The following is a 20000-nucleotide window of genomic DNA, read 5'->3' as shown; positions in this document are numbered from 1 at the left end:
TAAGCTATAAACTTTGAGTCAGTCTGTGAACAATGTCACCAAAAACAACCCAATGCCTAGATTAACACCTCAAAATTTAAGAAAATTCACGTTGATGAAAAACAAAGTCTTGATCTGAAGTAACAGCTCCTTGATCTCGGGTTTCTAATCTCCTTATCCTCTGCAAGCCTCTGTAAAAAGACGGCTCAATGTAAAGATGTTACCCACTTTTTGCCTCTCAGTTTCCGTTACATCATTTTTTTGATTCTTTTTCTCTGGTATTTCTGTTTTAATTTTTCGTTTTCCCCGGCTTGGCACTATCCTGTAGCTCTAAATTTGATAAGCCACACAGGAAGTTTCTGATGAATTCTCTTACCCTAATGGAATGCAAATGAAATGCTGTTCTCTGAGCAGAACTTTCTTTAGCGTTTACTTATTTTTATCATTTTCTGTTGACCTTGAACGGTATTACTTAAGGCCTAAGCGTGCATTCTCTTGTAACTCCATGTTTATGTAGCAACGTAGAGGGAAAACACTTGTTCAATGTTAACATCGTTCTTCTGTTTCTGAGCAGAAATTTCCTTTAGCGCTTCTTTGTTTTGATTTTTATCATTTTTCCTCAACATTGAACATTGTTTAAGGCCTAATCGTGAAATCTCTTGCAGCTACACGTTTACGTAGAAACTGGTAGGGAAAACACATGTTTAATGTTAACCGGGTGCTTCCGCGTAAATTCTACCATACCATCCCTATCGTCCGTAAAATTCTACTAAAACAAGCGCCGTAGTCAGTCTAAACGAATAAAATCGGGTTTTAAACCTCACAAACAAACGCTGAAGAAAGTTCTGCTCAGAGAACAGCACTTTCTCATTTTCATTCCCTAAGGGCCAGAGAAAAGCACGTGCAGTATCCCAATGTCTATTTTACCAGTCAATATGGAAGCTTTTGAGCTTAAAAGTATGTCACAAGGACAAAACATTCATTGTAATCTAAGTAATGTTCTTTTTTGTGGGAACATTCGGCTCAACTCTTTTGTTCAATTTCAACCATTCCTATCCTTGCCATAGATGCGTGCTTCCATTCTATCCAAACCATTGTTATAAGTCAAAACAAATAAAAAGGCGCCAAACAGAACAAAGAAAATGATAATACCGCGAGAACACCGACTTTTTATTTGCATTCTCTCTTAGCACCACGTCAGCTTAGAAACATCATGTTCTACATGTTGAAGGTTCGATGGCGTACAAGCATCCCTTTACCGGTTAATAGCCACAATGATTAACAAATGAATGCAAACGTAGAATATTCTCTCTCTTCCATACGGGGGATGTCGCCCAAGAATTGAAATCAATGATGCCGGGAAGAGGCCGGGTCAAAACATTGTGCAGTATCAAGTCCAATATCGACGCGATAAAGATGCCGAGATGATCCGAATCAAGTCACACCACATGAAAGCAGAGTCGGACTAAAGATTATTTGATACGGCAGAGACACTGGAGGATTTAAGATAAGAGTAAATTCATAAGGTGAATTAGATTTTTATGAGGCAAATGAGTCAGACAAAAAAGTTCATGCATTTAAGATCGAACTGATCAACAGGCTCGATCTTTTTGAGCGAACCACCTGTTTAGAAAGTTTACCTCTGGAGTCAAAACCATGATAAAATCTTAAAAACGAAATACCTTTTCCTTGTACATAAACTGTTTCTAGAACACTGACCAAGAGGACAATATCACTGTAGTGATTTTCTCAAGGATAGAACAACGTGCAATTTTCCTGGTTTTAGCGATTTTCGAGCACTCGGTGAGTTCTCCCCATGCAGAAACGGGCCGCACGTACTACTCGAACAGTAACAACAATAAATCACCTTAACTGTATTTTCTTTTACAATGAAGTATATATCAATCGATATGCTCTGGTCTACAAAAGGATCATAAACGCATCTCTGAGAACAAACTCTGACGCCCACTCTAGAAACACTAGATATTGTCGGTATCGATTGTGCCCACGCCACAGAGGGGAGATTTACCTTTATGGTAGGAACTATAAGAGATTGGAACAGCTTTTCCCAATCACTAAGAACAAGAAAGATAGAATAATTGAAAACGATATTAAATTCTCAGAAGACAAAAGGGGTCGTCTGCTATAACATAAGACAATAGCGATCTTACTCGCGATGGTTTATGGTGTCGCTATTTTAATTCCCCCATGGAATCAAGCTTGAAAATTGATAGCCTCATATTATCGTTATTTCAATTTTTGTCGACCATTTTCAACAATTTTAACTTTTATTATCAGTTGATAATTGATTGCTAGAAATGTTTTCTTGCAAATGTTTTATTGTAAATACAGACTATATATTAAATAAGAGTAGGTTTTTGATTTGATTTGATTTGTACTTTTGGATCGTCAGTAATTTTAGTTACTGTTTACGTGTTACCTTCTTCAAATAAAGTCGTACCTTAATAGTAAACACGTTTTGTAATCAATCCAGATTTGCATGCAGGAAAGGATTCTGCTCACACAGTGCTTCATGAAACATCATATAAATAAAAAGGTTTGTTGGAGTTACTGTCACTCATTTTTAACTCGTGAATGCGCGCATCGTAATGAACGAGTTATCGTTATATGCCGGGGCAAATTGTCACTCGCTCGCTCGCTTCGGCGATCAGTTGCAAACTTGTAAACCCGTTAACTTGTAAACTTGAGATTGTCGTCCAAGTCAACAGGGATTTCGCGCAAAATAGAAGGAGAAAATACGATGGAGAAACGTCTGACGGTGTTCCCTGCTCATTCGCAAATTCTTTTTTGGCGGTCCGAAGTAATTTGACCGTTAAAATCGTAGCGCCACGGGTGCGAAATGGCTCGATACCCTCAACAACTTATAAATACAAAAATTAATCTCTCCTTTAGGAGTCCTGGATATGTTGTCTAGCGTTAGAAAAAAAATTTTTTCTTTTTTCTTTCCTTTTTCGCTTTTTAAGCCAACCACTCCAAAGGCTCCAAACAATTTTCAAAATTAAAACTTTCTTAAAAATACAAAATATTCAGGAGCTCAATCTTGCTGAGAGGAACGGCTAAAAATCTAAGCGGCATAGGATGCAGAATAAGATACCCGTGATGCCCCCTCAGTAAGTAAGCCTTTTTTGGTTTATGTTTCGAGTTCTTTGACAACCAAACACACTGATGTTTTATACCTTGCCATTATTTACTTCTGCATTCAAGAGTTGGCTCACATGCAGGAGCCTTTGATTTAAATGTCGTTTAGTTTTGTTTAAAACTACTCTACTGGGGGAACAGAATTACAATGAATGTTTTGTCGTTGTGACTGAAGTAAGTTTGCATATTGGACGGTAAAATAGAAATTGGAACAGTGCACGTGCTTTTCTCTAGCCCGAAGGGAATGGAAATGAGAAAGCGCTGTTTCAGACTGAGCAGAACTTTATTATGTATATATCTTTATGAGGGGGAGCGCTTGGTTTTGTTCGTTTAGACTGAGTATGGCACTTGTTGAGGTTGAATTTTACGGACGATAGCAATGGTATGCCAACAGAAGCACCCGGTTAACATTAAACAAGTGTTTTCACTACCCGTTTCTACGTAAACGTGCAGCTGCAAGAGATTTCACGATTAGGCCTTAAGCAATGTTCAATGTTGAGGAAAAATAATAAAAATCAAAAAAAAAGAAGCGCTAAAGGAAATTTCTGCTTAGAAACAGAAGCACGAGGTTAACATTAAACAAGTGTTTTCTCTCTACGTTGCTACGTAAACATGGAGTTACAGGAGAATGCACGCTTAGGCCTCAAGCAATGCGGTTCAATGTCAAGAGAAAATGATAAAAACAAAGAAGCGCTAAAGAAAGTTCTGCTCAGGGAACAGCAGTTTTTCATTAGCATTCCATTAGGATCAGAGAATTCATCAGAAACTTGCTATGTTGCTTAGCAAAATTGGGGTTTCAAAAAATGCACGGCTGGCCTCAAGCAATGTTCAATGTCACGTTGCCTATACGTTGCTACGTAAACATGGAGTTACAGGAGAATGCACGCTTGGGTCTCAAGCAATGCGGTTCAATGTCAAGAGAAAATGACAAAAACAAATAAGTGCTAAAGAAAGATCTGCTCAGAGAACAGCAGTTTTTCATTTAAATTCCATTAGGATCAGGGAATTCATCAGAAACTTGCTATGTTGCTTAGCAAAATTGGGGTTTCAAAAAATGCACGGCTGGCCTCAAGTAATGTTCAATGTCACGTTGCCTATACGTTGCTACGTAAACATGGAGTTACAAGAGAATGCCCGCTTAGGCCTCAAGCAATGCGGTTCAATCTCAAGAGAATATGACAAAAACAAATAAGTGCTAAAGAAAGATCTGCTCAGAGAACAGCAGTTTTTCATTTGAATTCCATTAGGATCAGGGAATTCATCAGAAACTTGCTACGTTGCTTAGCACAACTGGAGCTACAAAAAATGCACGGCTGGCCTCAAGCAATGTTCAATGTCAAGAGGAAACGAAAATTAAAACACAAATACCAAAGAAAGAAGTAAAGGCTGATGCTATGGAAACCGAGAGACATAAAGTTGCTAGCGTTTTTGCTCTGAGCCATCTTTTTGCAGAGGACTGCAGAGGATACGGAGATTAAAAACCCGAGATCAAGGAGCAGTTACTACAGATCAAGACTTTGTCCTTCATCAACGTGAGTTCTAAATTTTGAGGTATTAAGGTTTTAACTTAGCTATTTAGGTTTAATACAATTTTGTTGACCGAGTTGCTCACTTTCGGGGCGCTACTAAGTCCACGTTGTTTGGACGGTTTCTTTTTTTAAAACTAATCGTCACAGCTTGTTTTTTCATTATTGCCGGTTATCTTATTAATTGTCCTTCCAAAACAGTTTTTGTTTTCAGCTAGTTTTCGGTTAGCTTCTGTGCATGGGGTTTGCCAGCTGAAATAAAGTTTATAATTTGCTCCATTAAAGTAGGATGGTATACGTGCAAGTCATGCTAACATTTGATTGACGAAAAACTATGACGGTGTTATATTCGCGACCTGATAAAAGTTGGTCACTAAGCTCTGACAGCATTTCTTGCTTTTCTACATTGTGATTTATTTTATCAAGTATTCACATAATCAAGTCAGGATATCTTTTAATAAAATATAACTTTGAAATTAAAACGTTTGTTCGCTTTCCAGCATGTCTTTGAAATGTGGAATTTTCCTGTTGGTGCTGGTGTGTGGCATTGGATATGGTAAGTATCTTTCTGTTTACATCCCCGAGCACACACATATACATGCACACTAATCAAGATAGAAATGAAATTTTCCTTGCTCTTAAAATGTGGTGTTCATAACATATATCTAAGCAATTCACTGACATTAATACACAACAGCTCGGTTACCACTGTTGCGGATTACATTTTTAGCCTAACTAACGGCTGACCCAATTTTTTTTCTCCCTAAAGTACATGGTCAAAGAATAGAGATTTTTAGTAAGGTGCTTCGAATGAATTAATTTTGTAGCTTTAAGATTGCAAATTAGTCCAACGTTGGAAGCATCGAAAACCATTACGCACTTTTTCATATCAGATAGATTTTCTATCGTCATAATGTAACATAGGATATTTGAATATCAGGATACTCTGAACAAATCGTATTAGTTTTATTCAGTTTTCAAATTATTGTAGCTTTTAAGCTCTTGGATTTTAACATTATCATTGTTATCATTATTTTATCAGTGGGTGTGATATCTTGCAATTTTACCAAGTTAATTGATTGTAGATGTAGAGTAGATGAATCTTTTGAAATACTTGAGATAGTAAGTTATCGATGGCAAGAAAACCAATAACTCGCATAGGATTTCATTCCGAACACAAGTTTATGGAACTACAGGAAAATAAATTGAAAGGGCGACCCATTTATCCATCCATCCTTCCATAAACCTCTCCTCCCCCACCCTCCCCTCCCCACTTTCCCCATTCTGCCCCGGGTAGTTGCAGGCTTCTTTCAGTCTTTCCAAGCCATCAATCATTCATTGGTTCACTAATTCATGAATTGTTCTTTCATTATTTCTTTCTTTCTTTCCTTCCTTACTACACTTCATTCATTCATTCATTCATTCATTCATTCATTCATTCATTCATTCATTCATTCATTCATTCATTCATTCATTCATTCATTCATTCATTCATTCATTCATTCATTCATTCATTCATTCATTCATTCATTCATTCATTCATTCATTCATTTCCTTGTTCGTTCGTTATTTCGATCGTTCGTTCGTTCGTTCGTTCATTTGTTTGTTTGTTTTTATTTATTTATTTTGTTTCTTATTATTTTGCACAGGCGCAGGTATGATTCCTAACTTGCTGACTGTTCATGTTGGACTGTCCACCACTGGATCAATAAGGTCCAGAGATGAGCAGCTTAGTGTCGTTACTATCTGAGGGATATTTGTACTTTATGCAGATAACAGCAGCATTTTCTAAGTCTGTAATTTTGTCATTCAAATATATATACTGCCTTAGTAAAGGTGAGTGACTCACTTTTAATCACTAAAATGCTGAACGCTAGGACAAAATAGCTAAAAACGAGAGAATTCGGCTGTCTGACAACAGCGAAATTGTCTGCGCCTTTGTACTTAATTATTGCAGTGCTAATCCAGAGCTCACATAGACTGCGAACCAGAGGATCACCTAAAAACTTAAATCTAGAGAATCAGTATTTATTGATTTATAAAGGGGGCAGCAGCCTATGAGAACAGACTCTTTTACTGTGAAACAAAAAGCAGGAAAAGACGTCTACGCTAAGGAGGCAGTATACTGGAAGTGAAAAAGTTCGACAGACGAGCGAAGACTTTCCTGAAAAGAGTGACATTAAAATATCATGGGAAAGAAGTTCAATGAATGGGAAGACTAATAATATGTTTGACCAAATCTCGGCTTTAGTTCTCAAGAAAGATGAAATGTTGCACATGTCAAGGGAATTGGATAAAAAACAAATCAGAGCCCCCAATCATATCGAACTCATCACCTTGTATGCTGATCGGACGGTACAATTACTGGGTTAATATGGAGGCTTGTGGCAAGCTACGCTGCTTCTTGTTTACCTTTGTACTTCCATGGATGCCGTATTGGTGTTTACAGTACCTTAGTAGAAGTCGATATCATGGACGCAAACAGACTATAGCTATATAAAGTTGAACACTATATATAGTTGAATGCTTGTTGGATATGACATGATTACAGCCAACTCGGCGCTACGCGCCTCGTTGGCTATCTATCATCTCACATCCAACGCGCGCTCGTGGAATAATTGTTAAATATACTATATAGCCATAGTTAAACTATCAAGCGATTTCCTCGTTTTGTGCTTCTTATCCAAGCAGCTATAATTTAAATGTTTGTGCGAATTTGTTTTTAGGTTACTGTTACGATAGCAGAAATGACTGCAATATCTTGGCGGCCCGCAACGAATGCAATGCTAACCCGTACGTGACATTACGCAATTGTCCGATCTCTTGTGGTGTGGACTGCCGTAAGTATTATAAGGGCCTGTTTGCCTTCCATTCAGTCTTGACATCTTCCAAACAAAACAAACTCTGTTAAAATATGTGTTAAGTGGACCCTTTTATCTAATCGTTTTTATATATTTTTCAGATCCATGCCAAGACCACCGCTGGGACTGTAAGAATAATAAAGCTAAGTGCCTCATCGACCCCGCTGGATATGGACGCATGTGTCCAAAGACCTGTGGGATTTGTACTTGAAAAGTGGCAGTGGTAAGTTTTGCTTTGACTGAGTAACTGATTGAAAATTTTCCATAATCTAACATTATATTAATGTTATAAATAATGTTATAAAATTGAGACATTTGGAAAAAAACTTTTGAATCGGCGCAAACGTTTTGCACTGCATACAAAAGTCAAGTATAACACGGGCAGAGTCAAAGATGGCGGGAAAGTCAAGACACTTTCTATTGCGTTTACTAATAAATTGTACATTATGGTTCCTCTTTTTACAGAAGATTGGACAGCTTTGCAGAACAAGGAATGGGGATCCAAGCCAAAGACTGTCAAATCATAGTAGATGTTTACTGACTGCAAAACGAAAACAATAATTATGGGACTTAAGTTGTTACTGGAATAATAAAGAGGTGTAAACGGGATTTCGTTGTGATGGTTTGATTTATTTTATTCCATTTTTTCCTGTCTTACATCTTTTATTATTTACATGCATAAAAAATATAAAAGATCAAAGAGCAGAGAGGCAGAGAAACAATAAGCAAAGAGAAAACGATATCCCCATTCGTTAGTTTCGTTTTAATGCTATAAGTCTAAATAAGAGCAGACCATAGCCTGTGATACGAGATAAAACATGTTTTTTTTACTTTTAGCTTTAGTTTCAATCGTCCGTCATGTTATAAAATGAAAAGCGCTCAATCTTCTGTTTGAAACTGTTGAAATGTTAAAAAGAGTCTTGTTCTTTTTCTGAAAGTTATCCTCGTATCACCGGCAAGTAATATTCAGGAAAGTGGGACAACCATCGATTCCTGGAGACTAATGGTTGTTCTTTTAAAATAATGTACTATGATTGAAATTTAGGCCATCAATTCTGAGAGTCTCTTGACACTAAATGCGTGGAAACTCTAAATCTTAAAAATAACGAATTCAGAAATTAAGCTAAACAACTATAAAAGAAATGGAACTGAATATTGTTTAAAAGAACCGGGATTAGCTCAAATTTCAGGGACCCCGCAACTTCTATTCTTTTTTCGCAACGCCAAATCTCGTTAAGAGTTGTAGGAAAAGTAGGCTAGTAAGTATCTTGATAGTTTGGAAGGTAGAAACGTGCGTGAATAGGTAACCGAATCATCATCCCGATCAACCGGGAAAACTATGGGGTATAGTTTGAAGTGAAGAACCATCATTGTATCTCTCAGTTAAGTATGCGCGGTGTGATTCGTCAATTTTTCTGGCCGTATTTCACAGTACAAGGCGCTGGGTTCGAAAGTTTCCTTTCCCGCGCTCCCGATTTACCTCAGAGATATAATAAATATCTTACTAACCTCGTTTTCTCGGTTTGTACTGTATGTTACGAATCCTCGTTTTTCCCGTTGATTTACGACACAAGCGCGAAAATGTACGGGAAAAAACTCGGTACGCAACTTACCGTACGGACCGAGAAAACGAGGTTAGTAAGAGGAATGTATGCTCGTAACTATGTGTTCACACTTCATAGCCTTATAGTTTTCTGTGCCGGTATAACAGTACTAGTGCAGCCCTTCTGTCCTCTGACATTCTGAGCGGGTTCAGTTATAAAAGCGAATAAGAGCTTGTCATGTGTTGATTTAGAGTTTTAGATCAAAAGTTCTTGCAACTCTTTATGTTTACATTATATTTTACACTCGAGCCCCGGTAATAGCGACATGGTAGTGACCACTGAAATTATCCGTAGCATCAGTCATTAGGAGCAGTGCCAATTCCTCCCTTCCAACACCTTCCCTCCCCCCTCCCCCCTTTTTTTTCCAGGGTGCCCAAATCTCCAGGGACTAGCATTTTTCAAAAGGACACACAGAAGGAAACGGTTTTACTTAAGCCGCTTTGGTTTTAAAACGGGCGTTAATAGACCCTATGCAAAAATGGCTGACATTTTAATATTTTTTTGTTTGCATTCAAATTAGCCTCACTAACCTCGCTCTCGAGTTCAAAATTCAAAAGAATATTTTACCGTGAACGAGGCTACTGAGGCTAATTTGAATGCAGACAAAAGAATAGTAGAATGTCAGCCATTTTTGAATAGGGTCTATAAAGTTTGATTATTTTGGTCTGAAGTTGGATCTGGTTAGCCTTTAGTGGTCTAAAATACGCTTACTATTTTGGATTAACAGGGGAAAATTATAAGGCTCGAGAGTGTATTTCTCAAAACTCCTGAGGATTCTAGCCAATAGGGTATTAATTTGATCCTTTTCCTACCGATTGGCAATAATTCGTGAATCCGTGGCCCCTGTTGAAGACTAGTTCTACTAGTCGAGATGTCGACATACATTAAATCTGCCCTGCTCTGTATCCCTTGTACGAGCCTTGCAGTCTTAATTTTGTGTGTTAGCGAAGTTCTGTCGTGCGAGTAGCGCGCGCGTTTCTTTTTACTCGTGGATATGCTTCAGCATTCACGAGTGTTAGGGGCATTCTGTATGCAAATGAATCACTCACTCCGGTGTAACCGGAAGTGGAATAATAGCCAATCCCACGTCGGAAAGAAGCGACAGCCGGAAATACGTCTGCGATCGCAGGTTAGATTTCTGTCGGGTCGCCATTGCATGGCTGTTTTTTGGTGCTTTGAACGCATTCTCGCTGCATTCTCCAACATTAGAAGCAAGTGTCTGAAGAAGTGACAAAATGGTGTTCTTCGAAGGTGAAGCAAAAGATTCTCAACAAATGCAGATTGATACAATAAAGAGCGATTGTGCACCGCCTCCACTCACCGAGGCGTAAATCTTGATGTCGAAGTCGAATCGACGGTAGGTGAGAAGACAGAAGTTTGTGACCTTGCATGTTTTGTTGAATTATCCGTTGAATTTCATTTTACTACAGGCACATAGGAACAACTCCGCTACGCTCAAGACGAAAGTTTCTTTGCCGCACGCGGGTCGCGTCGGGCTACGGAAATATAGTTGTTAATCATTGTAATCACCGATGTAATTATCACTCACTTTCTGCTTTTTTTCCGTAGAAAAACCAAACTTAAAGAAATAACAAAGAGAATTGAGGATCACAGTTGCCTTTCAACACCGTTTAGGAATACTTGTACTATTAATATCGGCTGAACAAATTTGCATATCCGTGATTACGGTAAAATTGCGCGTCTCCGATATTTTCATTTCGTTTGGCAGATTCAGTTCATTTAAATCAGGGAATCTAAACCTTCTTTGGCTTTCAGTGAATTCGCCGTTTTCCAGAGCCGTTAGCTATCCGTTCGGTACCCGTCCGTTGTTTGATGGATTACTTTACCTTACGCAGCGAAGTCATTTATTGCATCGAAATCGCTTTTGGTAATTAAGCTATGCGAACTACGACTGAGGGACATGAGCATGTGAATGTTAGTGTGCATATTTTCATCTGGTGAAGTCACAATTGGGGGCTTCACACTAGAGCTTGTAAGTATAATCTAAGTGCACTTGAAACCTACTTTGAGTGTGAAGGGGTAAAACCTACCAACTTGAACTTTACTTAGTGACCATGGAAACTTTCGTAGTTCAAAGAAGCCGAAGTACGCCGCCAAGTATGGCCAACACCACACTTGAGAACGTACTTGACCAATAGGAAAAGGGAAGCCAACTGAAAGCCACGTGCTGCGGTGCCAGAACAGATAAACATTTTGCCGTGAACTAAAATTAATCGAAAAAAAATCAAAATCGATGGCTGGAGATACGCCTCGCAGTTTGAGGACTCCATAGAACAGTCTTTTTTGTAAGAAAACATAAAAAGGAAGGAAAAGTCGATGCAAATAGTAAAACTTACGATCTTATTTGAATTTCATCTTTACAGACAGTCTGAACCATCGATTTTCAGTTCAGAAGATGTTGCCTGTTCTTTTGTTTTGTCGCCAAGAACTCATTAACAATGAAGTACCTATGCATTTCCTGTAATGTTAAAACTCTCTGAGTTAAAATTAAAGACAAAATAAAGAGTAAACAACATAAAACGTTTTTCCGTTGCAAAGGCTCCATGATTTTCCGGCGAGCAATCGCATTTCTGATTTTACCGCGAAAGATGATTGACAGCTTGTGCTTCAAGTGTATACTTTGTCACCAGGTGTGAAGCCAAGTTTTCTTAAGTGCGACTTGAGATTTTCAAGTGCACTTGAATCAAGTGCTTACTTGAAACTAACTTAGCTTGTAGTGTGAAGCCAACAAATTTAACTTTTTAATTCATGAGTCTTTTCCCGTCATGAATTTATTTATTTATTTTCATTGTGTTTTTACAAAAACGTGGCAAGCTTTTAATAAACTGATATAATTCAAGAAGTGTTCTGTTGCTGCTTTAAAATGACCACGATATAAAAAATAAATGCTACAGTTGTCGAAAAGTCATTTACATGTAAAGAAAATGAGTTAAATCTCCTCACAAATAGGGCCTTGTGCCTTGTGTGATCTAGACCTGAAACGCAAAATCTTCAAACTCAAACCGATCCATTCGACCAAAAATATCCGGAAATTCTGGTACAAAATCAAAATGGAACGGCAATTTTCAAAAAAGTCAGTTCGTTACGAAATCTTTTGGCATTTCATTTCGATCAGACACTCGGCTCTAGCTACTCCAGCAGTAATCAACATTATTTACAAATGAAATGTGTTTTCGTCTTACTTCACCTCACTTGCTTAAAGTGCTCCTAACCCTTCAATTTGTTTTCTTTTGGTAGATTTCCATATCTGTAAAGAACTCATTTTAGAAAAAATTTTTTTAGAAATATTGAATCCTTTTTATTTTACGAGCGCTAATAGTTACTGAAATTTTTAAATTTTTGCGCCCTTTAAGCCCCGCTGGACAAATTTTTGTCTCGTGGGCTCATTAGGAACGAGCCAATGAGAAGCGTCCGACATTTGACACTTTCTTAGCTGTGACGTAAGAAAAGGACACCAGAAGGATTCAAAAGGAATCTTATACATGCTGATTCCTTTCTCTACATTTCGACAGTTGCTGCATCCAAAAACCACACATTTTTCAACCATTTTCTATGTTTAAAATTGAAGCATTACCGCGAATCTTCGGATATTTTTGGACGATGTCCTTTTCTTACGTCACGCTCCATATTTGGCCGAGTGGGGGACTAATGCGAACGATAGGTGAAAATATCGACAAGACTGCCTTCACTTCTAGCGCTCGTCAAAAAAAAAAAAGGATTCAATATTTCTCAAAAATTGTTTTCGAAAATGAGTTCTTGAAAGATATGAAAATCTACCAAAAGAAAACAAATTGAAGGGTTAGGGGCGCTTTAAGAATTCTTTTCTCAAGGTGTTTGCTTTGATAACGAAGAAAACATTGCCCCTTCCATTGATCAGTTGTCGGGTAAGTCGAAAACAAAGAAGTGAAAATAAAGTTGATGGAAAGTTCTGTTTCTTAAAACTGTAAAAATGCACTTACAACTCCATGGACATCGTGGAAGAACAGAATCATCCTTCAAGGACGATTACCAGCCCTTTGAGGTTGAACGAAGGAATATCAAGGGATATTAAGCACCAGGCACAGAGTAATGTGTCCCGCTCGGATTTCTAGATCACGCGATCTCGGGCTTGGATTTTTGAAGAGCTACGTTTGAAAAACTAGTTAAAGTGTCGGCCTCGGAATTTAAACGAGATTCTCGGCAGGCCTGGAATTTTTCCACTATATTCCCTCTGGAAATATATCCCCAGTAGGTCACCCCCTCTCCCACTGAAAACTAGTTTGGGCAAACTGACCACCTTCCTCCCTGGAAAATCAAATCCCTTCCGTGGGAGGGGGAGGGGGTACCTTTTAGTTAAGCCCATGGCATCAATGGCCACTTTCATGGCCATATCTACGAGTTAACGATAGTGTCACTTTGATTTCTCATAAGGCCTTAGGGCCAGTGACAGTGAGCATGTGCTCAAACGAAAACGTGTGTGTTCAGAAGCAAGGATTTGTTTTTAAAGCGTATCTACCGTTTTGACGTTTTTATCACCGGACAAACACAGAAGTAAGCTGTCTTAGTCATCCGTTATTGTCGTTCTGTAGTTACACCGTGTTTATAGTTTATTTTCCTTTTATTTTGTAGTTTTTGAAACCGTATACCGTATACCGTCCATTCAACGCGACGAAAGTTAAGCTTATACCGACTTGTACGCGTTTCTTATCTGCGTATTAAAGACATCGTAAATTCATCTGTGCACCTACATTCGTTTCAAAAATTCTACTTTTCATCGTACTATGGATTTATCTGGCTGATATTGGAGGGAACAGACCGTGAATGTACGCGAATTGGTGACTTTAGATTTTGCTTTGCGGATTCGTAAAGAAATCGAGTATGTCCGACGAGTTGAGTTGGGCCCAGTCCACCGCGAACGTAGGCTCTGCGGAAAATATGGATGAACTTCCGGACAAGCGAGAACAAAAGCGAACCGAAAAGGGACAGGAAGAGTATCTCAGGCTTCTCAAGAAGAATCAAACATCTGCAATTTCAGCTGTTTCCAAGAAAAGGAGCACATTAACAGATCTAATGGGAGATGAGAATAATTTGCATCTTGTGAAATCTGAACTCATCCTACTTAGCACGTTGTTTAGTCAATACCAAGAGGCATACGAGCGCCACTATCAAAAGTTAAGTTCAGAAGATGAACAGTTTACTGAAAGCTCTCGGCATGAAGCTAAGGAGAATTCTGTGTTGGAATTCAGGAGACAAGTCATTGCTTGGATTGGCCTTGTTAAACAACGCTTGACAGATCAGCTTGACCACCTTTCAGACAAGGAATCTGTATCATCCAAATCATCAAAGGGCACTAGTCGATCAAAGTCATCGAGGACATCTGCACGAGAAAAAGAGAAAGTAAGAGTAACTGAATTGCTGGCTGAGAAAACAATGTTAGAAAGGAAACAAGCCCTTCGTGCAGCGGATGAAGCACTAAGGCTCGAAACTGAAATAGTTAAGGCAAAAGCAAGAGAAAGAGTATATGCTAATTTAGAACTAGAAGAGAACCCAGACAATGTAGAGAGTAAAGAAGCAATGAACACACTGTCTGAAGGAATTCAGCCAAAAACTAGCACACCGAATGCACCTGTTCCAATCACACCGAAAGCAGTTGTACCCAAACCGGATCCAATCACACCGAAAACAGTTGTTCCCAAACCGGATCCAATCACACCGAAAGCAGTTGTTCCCAAACCGGATCCAATCACACCGAAAGCAGTTGTACCCAAACCGGATCCGACCACACCGAAAGCAGTTGTACCTACACTGTTGTACTCACTCCCGAGTTTCGCCCAAGTGGCTCAATTGCGAAGTACCGGCCTCCAGATAACAGTACCACCTCAGATCCCAATACACCTTCTACAGGGTGTTTCAAAAGTTCGTTCCGATTTGTTTTCTTCTAACGTTTCATTATTTATTTAAACTACCTCTTTAAAAATTAGGTATATTATTTTTTGCTTATTTTTCATTCAATCATTCAAATTATTAGTAACCAGAATGCCCGCCTTTATTTTTAATGACATTTTCCAATCGCCTAGGCATAGAATGTGCGAGTTCCTTTAGCGTGTCAAGAGTCACATTTTTCCATGCAAAGCGTAGTCGCCTCTTCAGCTCTTTCATCGTTTTGGGGGCTGGATCTTTGTACGTTGTCTCGTCAATGATACTCCAGATGTTCTCAATGGGATTGAGATCAGGAGAGTTCGCTGGCCAGCCATCCTTGGCTATAAAGTTTGGCAGATTCTTTTGACACCATCTCTGAGTTGCCTTTGAAGTGTGAGCCGGTGCTCCATCCTGAACGAATGTCATCTCTTTCTTTGAGCTAAACAGCTTCCTCTCTATCGGACCACCTGTAACCTGACGCCTTGATGTTAACGGTTTGACTTCTTTCTCAAGGATTTGGTTAATGTAGTATTCAGAAGTTACGGTTTGGCCTGTGGGTAGCATGTGTAACTTTGTGAGCCCACGACCCGTCATGCCACCCCACACCATCACCTTTGCACTTTGCTTCACTTGGAAAGCTGGAGGAACATCACATTCCTGCGAGCCCCATACAATATCGTTTTTTGGATTTGGGTACTGGAAAAGATATTTAGGACACTCATCTGTAAATAAAAAATTGTCCCAATCCTCTGCTGTCAGCTTCGCGTATTTCTTGGCAAATCTCAAACGGGCTTTTCTTTGCTTTTCGCTCAACAGAGGTATTTTCTTTCGCTTGAAAGCCTTCCATCCTTTCCTAGTCATGTATCTCCACACCGTTATGCCCGAAACTTGGATATTTTTCTGCTGAGGATTCTTGGCAATCTTCCTTGTTGAATTGTTCCGTTTGTACTTCGCTTTCTCGATTGATTTTCGAGCACAATTCGTCAAAACAGACGGTCGCCCGCGTCTTGGTTTGTCTTCGAAGCACTCTCTTTTCGACCACTTGTTCACCCAACGTTCAGTCTTGTTAAAAAATTTAGCGATTTCTTTGACTGAATGACCAGATGATCGTAATATGGCTGCTTGAGCTCTACCATTAACAATGTCTGACTTCATTTTCGTAACAGAGAAAACAGAAAGTTCAGGAAAAAAATTAAAGAGAATAACAGCAAATTCGGGAAAGGAACAACATGCACAAAGGGCGCAAAAAAATGGCGGGAAAACGCGCGTGTGTACATTTGGCGCGAAAATCGAAACAAAGGCATCAAGTTGTCAATTAAAATTGCTATTGCCCCCTATTTTAATAAATTATCTACCTCAATTTATTGAAATAGTTCTAACAAACAATTGATTTGTTTAAGAAATAAACAACTTTAAATCGGAACGAACTTTTGAAACACCCTGTACATCGGAGATTCAGGACCGTTCTTTCCAGGAAGTCTTGATAGCTACACATCAACAATTAGCCGCAGCAATGACATTGCCATAGCCTGAAGTGTCAAAGTTCAAGGGGGATCCGATCGAATATCAAACGTTCATCATGGCATTCACTACACGAATTGAGTCAAAAACAGTAAGCGCAGCGGATAGACTGTATTACCTAATTAATACAGCATTTGGACGGTGAACCAAGGGAACTTATCAGCGGAACGTTGCACATGAACCCTAGTGAAGGATACAAGTTGGCAAGAAGACTGCTTGCGAAAGAGTATGGTGATCCATTTAAGGTATCAATGGCTTATGTGAGCAAAGCCCTCCGCTGGTCACCGATTCAAAGGGACGATGCTCTAACTTTAAAACGGTTCTCATTCTTTCTGACGAAATGCAAGAACGCCATGATGAATGTGTCTCATATGACGGAGCTGAATTACCCCACGAACATGCAGACAATTGCCGAAAGCTTCCGCCTCACCTACAGTGACCGAGTTGTCAAATTAAAAGAGAAAGGAAGGATAGCTGATTTCAAGGACATCACAGAATTTGTTGAATCAACTGCCGAATCAGCTAACGATCCCATTTATGGCAGCCAAGCCCTGAACAAGAGTGAACAGAAGCACAAAGCTAGTAGTATCAGAGATAGTACCAAGAGAACACAACTACTAAATCAGAGAAACAGCAGTTTCGCAACAAATGTTAACGCACCTCCTGCATCAGTATCCTTGAGGAACACTAAATGTTGTGACTCTAACACAGGAAGCTGTCTATTATGTAACAAGCTTCATGACTTGGACGACTGTGATGACTTCCGAAAGCGGACAATAGAAGAGAAAAGGTCATTCCTCGGAGACAGGAAGCTCTGCTATGCTTGTTATGGTACCAATCACGTGTCAAGGAACTGTTTGAAAAAACGAACCTGTCAGAAATGTAGAAAACGATACCCCACGGCACTCCACATGGATGATTTCAAGCCAACTAAGAAAGATGGAAACAGTGAGACCGACAATTCCACCGTCAAGCCCACCACTGTGGTGGAGAACGGATGTTTTGATATATCTGAGACTGTGTTCAATGCGACTATCAACAAGGAAACTGTTGTCTTACCTGCTATTCTCCCCATCAAAATAAGGAAGAAAGGCAACGCTGAATCGGTCACCACGTATGCATTCTATGACGGTGGTAGCAGTGGCTGTTTTGTAACCGAAAACATTAGGAGACTGATAGGTGAAGAAGGCGTTAAGACAGTTCTTCAACTTGGAACAATGCACGGTCATAGCCGAGTTGAAACCACCGTTCTAGCTGACCTTGTTGTCACAGACTTAGATGACAATAATCCCATTGAGTTGCCCCGTACCTTCACGAGTGATGAGATTCCAGCAGGCCATCATCAAATTCCAACACCTGAACTCCTAAGTCACTGGGAACATCGTTCAGAGGTTGCTCAGAAAATCCCTGCACATCGGCCTGACCTTGAAATAGGTTTATTAATCGGCAGCAATTGTCCAGTTGCCCTGGAACCATTAGAAGTGATACCCAGTCATGGTTACGGCCCTTTCGCCTTCCGCCTCCATCACGGCTGGACCGTCAGTGGCCCCTTGCAAGTTGAAACTGATCAAAGTTGCAGTACGATTACCGTGAATCGCATCACTGTGCGGGAAGTTTAATTTAACAAGGAGATCATCGCGCCCAAGTCGTTGCTGAGTATGTTTGAAATGGACTTTAACGATCACACTGTAAGCAAAGTCCCAGACGAGTGTGGATACTCACAAGAAGACAGGAAGTTTTTGGACATGGCAGAAAAAGGCGTCCGCAACGTTAACGGACATTATGAGATCCCACTCCCCTTCCGAGCACAAAAAGTCTTGGCTGGGACGATGATATTCCGGAAGAATATCGGAACCAATGGATCAAGTGGCGGAACGAACTCCCAACGCTCGAATTGTTTCATGTTGACCGTTGTCTGAAACCACGGGACTTTGGACCGATTGTTTCAAGGCAGCTTCACCTGTTCTCCGATGCTAGTACCTTAGGCTATGGATGTTCCGGCTACCTTCGCCTTCAAGATGATGCAAACCGTATCCATTGTTTCTTCTTGATGGGCAAGGCCCGTCTCCCACCAATCAAGACAGTAACAGTTCCCCGATTAGAGCTCACCGCAGCTACCGTCTCTGTCCGCGTAGGACAAATGTTGATAGAGGAATTGGAGACCGAGCCTGATGTCACCTTCTATCGTACGGATTCAACTACAGTGCTCCGATACATTGGGAACGAACAGAGAAGATTTCAAGTCTTTGTCTCCAACCGTGTCCAGTTGATCAGAGACTTAACCAGTCCTCACCAGTGGAGATATGTGGACACTCTTAACAATCCTGCTGATGATGCCTGCAGAGAAATGAAAGAAACACCGCCCCTACAGCTTTCGCGCTGGATAAAAGGACCAGAGTTCCTATGGAAACCAGTATCGGAATGGCCGCAACAGACTTTTCTCATCGGCGAGATCCCTGAGGATGATCCAGAGATTAAGAAGGTGGTCGTTGCCGGAACAGTGGTAACCGAAGACTCGACCACTAGCGTAAACAAGCTAATTGAATACCATTCAGACTGGTATCGCCTGAAACTGTCAGTGGCTGTATTTCTACGCATTAAAGCAACGTTACTGAGAAGAAGACAAGATCGGAAGAAGACAGAAGTTACCCAGACTGACCTAGTTCCACTGCAACGTCCAGAGAGTGTGAAGCAATGGAAAGCCGAAACGAAACACGTGGATCATTGCAACGTACCGCTCTCAGTGCAAGAGTTAAACGAAGCCGAAATCCAGTTTGTACAGTCCCAAGTATTCAGCAAAGAGCTAGACATCCTTCACCGGGCTAATAGTGACGGCGAACTAGATTCACGGGGCCGGGAGAAACAGAAGAAAGTGGAGTTTAAGAAGATTGGTTCCCTGTACTGTTTAGATCCGTTCGTCAGGGAAGGCGTTCTTTGTGTCGGCGGTCGTCTTAGCTAAGCAGACCTCTCAGAGGAAGCGAAACACCCTGTCATATTACCTCGTAAGAATCATGTCACCACACTTATCATTCGACAAACCCATGAGCACCTGGGACATGCTGGGCGTGGTCACACGCTAGCTAAATTGAGAGGAAAGTACTGGGTACTTGGCGCCAATGCTGCTGTCCGCCATCAAATTACGAAATGTGTTACCTGTCGTCTGAACCGTGCTCCCGTAACCGAGCAAAAGATGGCCGAATTGCCAAAGGATCGCCTAACACCAGCCCCACTGTTCACGTTAACGGGCGTCGACTTCTTCGGCCCATATCTGATCAAAGAAGGACGCAAGGAACTGAAACGCTATGGTTGTCTGTTTACCTGTCTAGTAAGCAGGGCGATACACATCGAGACAGCAAATTCACTCGAAACGGAATTTTTTTATTCAAGCCCTAAGGCGTTTCATTGCCCGCCGTGGACCAGTTCGTGAGATC

At 40.2% G+C, this 20000-nt stretch overlaps 1 protein-coding gene, 1 long non-coding RNA gene and 1 pseudogene across 3 annotated transcripts in view; 2 read left to right on the top strand and 1 right to left on the bottom strand.

The window, feature by feature from the left end:
• Positions 1-20000, bottom strand: part of LOC146450895 (uncharacterized) — a 110286-nt pseudogene that overhangs the window by 59110 nt on the left and 31176 nt on the right. The window lies entirely within an intron of this gene.
• Positions 1-20000, top strand: part of LOC146450896 (uncharacterized) — a 47786-nt gene that overhangs the window by 12057 nt on the left and 15729 nt on the right. The gene's annotated exons all lie outside the window — the stretch shown is intronic.
• On the top strand, positions 1176-8132 carry LOC146450898 (uncharacterized). Its single transcript, XR_014860178.1, has 7 exons — positions 1176-1505; positions 1690-2015; positions 4591-4670; positions 5165-5220; positions 6314-7504; positions 7627-7748; positions 7991-8132. It is a non-coding gene; the product is annotated as an uncharacterized LOC146450898 (long non-coding RNA).

This window comes from Pavona decussata, unplaced genomic scaffold, assembly GCF_977016875.1.
Source record: "Pavona decussata unplaced genomic scaffold, jaPavDecu1.1 SCAFFOLD_416, whole genome shotgun sequence".
NCBI lineage: Eukaryota > Metazoa > Cnidaria > Anthozoa > Scleractinia > Agariciidae > Pavona > Pavona decussata.
The sequence above is the reverse complement of the archived record's forward strand: the minus strand, read 5'-3'. Positions and strand labels throughout refer to the sequence as shown.